Raw genomic sequence first — 3,459 nt, 5'->3', positions numbered from 1 at the left:
AGCGCCGCCCCCCTCGCAGCCCCGCCAGCGGCAGCCGAAGGTAAGAGAATGCAGGCTGGGTCCTGTTCCATACAGTGCTTGGGTCTGGTCTCCGGGTGCCAATAAGGACTGGTACAATACAGTGAGGGGAGAGAACCCAGGAGTCCTTGCTCCCATCCCCCCTGCTCTAACCCCCCAGTCCCCTCCCAGAGCTGGGGAGAGAACCCAGGAGTCCTGACTCCCAACCCCTCCGATCTGGGGTAACACTGTGGGATTTGCTCCCTGGGAGCTGCCTAAATTGACCAGAATTAAGAGACCAGATCTGGGGTGACGGCGTCCTCACAGTGTGTCTGTCCAACACAGGGCCACGGCAGCCGGGGGGCCGAGGAGAGCGAGAGCGTACAGTACTCAGAGATTAAAATCCAGACTCCAGGACGCAGGGAACACACCTCCAACCACACCCAGCGGCGCTGAGTCCCTCCGCACCCAGCACCACCTGAGTCCCTCACACTCGCAGCCACGCTGCCAGGAGGGAATTCCCCACAGGAGGAGACCCTCACAGGGTTTGAGGGAGAGCAGAAGAAAATTATGGGCGTGAAAGTCCATGTGAACCCCAACAAAACCCAAGTAGCCCTCTCTACGGCAGGGAAGAATCTACTAGGGCATGGTCTGACCCTCAGGAAATGCCTTCCCCGGGGCCTCCTGGATATAACTATATCACGTCCCTGTGTGTTATTTCCCTGTCCTCTCCGGAGTGATTGCAACGCCTCCCTGTGGAGCGTGACCAGCTGGGGGTAATTAACGCAGCGTCTGGTCCCTCTTCCTAACTGAGCACGAAGAGAAACGCTCGCCCAGCTCAGCATGGTGTGGGCGGTGGAACTGGTCTGAGCGACAGGAACCTGAGCTCCCCGCAGTGTGTGACAGGGACGGGGACCAGGCCCAGGGAACCAGAAACAGGAATCCAGACCCAGCCCTGGAGAAGGGGGAAGGAGACCTGCTCATGGAGGACAGACGCTTCACCCAGGAACCCAGAGGAAGGGATCCATTAGGTGGGGACACGGGTGTGGCCCAGGAAACTGGAGCAGCATTGCCAATCCTCCAGGGTGACCGGGAGTCTGCAGGAATTCAAGATTAATTTTTAATTAAAGATTATGGCATGTGATGAAATCTTCAGGAATCCATCCCATTAAAATTGGCGACCCTAAACCGGAGTGGCGGGGAGGGACCCATTATATAGAGACAGACTTGGGCTGGGGAACCAGCTAGAAGAGCTGATCCCTCTTACGGTGCCCCTCAATGGTGGGGACTAGACTGGCCGAAACTTTTCATCTAAACCAATTTTAGGAGAAAAATGCAGATTCAGCAGTTTGCGAATTCGTATCCGGTCTGCTGAATTGTTCCCGTCCAGCCCCTCCCCCAAGTTCTTAACAAGTCGAAGCATTTCGTTTAGACACTTTCCAAACAAACCATTTTGATTTTTCAGCTTGAAACAATTTTTTGTTTAAAAATGTCCTTTGTGGCAGGATGGGCAAAAGCTTCCTAAAAGTGGGGGGGCTGCTGGCAGCCAAACTGTGACCCAGCCCCTGTGCCACCCCTTCTCCTCAAGGTCCTGCCCTCTCAAACCGCCCCTTTCCCTGAGGCCCCCCCTCATGTCATCTTTCTCCCTGAGCTCCCACTTCACGCCGCCCCTTGCCCCCAAAACACTGCCCCCCCTCTCCCTTCTCTTCCCCCTCATCCAGTCGCTCACACTTATGGCCAGTAAAAAGTGGTGGGCCCTGGTCTCCCCTGGATGAGAGTGGGAGAGGATGAAGAACTCCTTTCAAATATAACTCCCCCCCACCTCAAAAAAGCACAATTTGCCAGCAACAGCAAAACACGCACCTCACCAACCCGGGCCAGTCACGCTGTGTTGTGTGTGACATTCCCGGCCTGGGGCGGTTTATGTCTTTGTGAATGTGAACCCTGCAGGCCTGGGTGTTTCTCTGCGTAATGTGACCTCAGTGCTCCTGATGAGAGCCGTTGTTTGTAAATGTTTCAGGAGCAGACATATTTATCATTCATGGACAGACAGACATTTCTTCATAATTAGAACTGGTCAAAAATAGCTGGGGTGGGGAGGGTTATGAAAACTGAAGAAGAAACCACTTCCCCCCCATATTCTTCAAACTTATTTGCAAATCTTTTGAATTATCAAACTTTTGTTTAGTTTTGGTGGGAAAAACTCCACGTTCGCTCTCAAGTGGGCAGAGAAATCCAAAATGTTTTTTTTAGAAAGGGAACTTTTTTCAAATGATCAATGTAATCCAAAGTGGCATTTTTAGTTCAAAGGTTGCATTGTGAGTGTAAAACCATTCTGAACCAGCTCTATTACTGAATAACAAGATGAGTTTATTTGTCATGCTGCATTGTTTGGGCCAAGTTCCACGTGGTAATTCAGTTTTTGCACCGCTCTTCTCTTCTTGCGTCTGCACCTCTCGTACGCTGTGGCCTTAATCTTGGCCCTGGAAACACTTGCGTGCTGTCATAAATATAAAGGGAAGGGTCAACATCTTTAAAATCCCTCCTGGCCAGAGGAAAAATCCTTTCACCTGTAAAGGGTTAAGAAGCTAGGATAACCTCGCTGACACCTGACCAAAATGAACAATGAGGAGACAAGATACTTTCAAAAGCTGGGAAGAGGGAGAACATCAAAGGGTCTGTGTCTGTCTGGGGGATGTTTTTGCTGGGGACAGAACAGGAATGGAGTCTTAAAACTTAGTAAGTAATCAAGCTAGATATGTGTTAGATTCTGATTTCTTTAAATGACTGAGAAAAGAAGTTGTGCTGAATAGAATGAATATTTCTGTCTGTGTGTCTTTTTTGTAACTTCAGGTTTTGCCTAGAGGGATTCTCTATGTTTTGAATCTAATTACCCTGTAAGGAAGGTATTTACCATCCTGATTTTACAGAGGTGATTCTTTTCTTTTTACTGTTTCTTCTATTAAAATGTTTCTTTTCAAGAACTGATTGCTTTATTCATTGTTCTAAGATCCAAGGGCTTGGGTCTGTGGTCACCTATGCAAATTGGTGAGGATTTTTACCAAACCTTCCCCAGGAAGTGGGGTGCAAGGCTGGGAGGATTTCTGGGGGGAAAGATGTTTCCAAACAACGTTTTCTCAGGAACCCAGGGAAATGTTTGGCGGTGGCAGTGGAAAACCAAGGGCAAGGAGTAAAATAGTTTGTACCTTGGGGAAGTTTTAACCTAAGCTGGTAAAAGTAAGCTTAGGAGGTTTTCATGCAGGTCCCCACATTTGTACCCTAGAGTTCAAAGTGGGGAAGGATCCTTGACACATGCATGTTTAACTTTAATGACTGCTGTGAATAATTCCATTTCAATGGGACAACTCTGAGGTCGGGTTTACGCTACGGCCCTATATCAGTGTAACTACGTCACTCATTTATTTAATTTTCTTTCTTTTATATGGGAAAGTTATTGAGAGC

General features: G+C 48.9%; 1 long non-coding RNA gene across 1 annotated transcript; it reads left to right on the top strand.

Moving 5' to 3' along the window:
• Nucleotides 1–2,981, top strand: LOC142069004 (uncharacterized). Its single transcript, XR_012664807.1, has 2 exons — nucleotides 1–40; nucleotides 343–2,981. It is a non-coding gene; the product is annotated as an uncharacterized LOC142069004 (long non-coding RNA).
• Nucleotides 2,982–3,459: the final 478 nt, after the last annotated feature.

Source organism: Caretta caretta, chromosome 14 (genome assembly GCF_965140235.1).
Source record: "Caretta caretta isolate rCarCar2 chromosome 14, rCarCar1.hap1, whole genome shotgun sequence".
Classification (NCBI taxonomy): domain Eukaryota; kingdom Metazoa; phylum Chordata; order Testudines; family Cheloniidae; genus Caretta; species Caretta caretta.
This window is presented reverse-complemented; position numbering and strand designations above follow the sequence as displayed.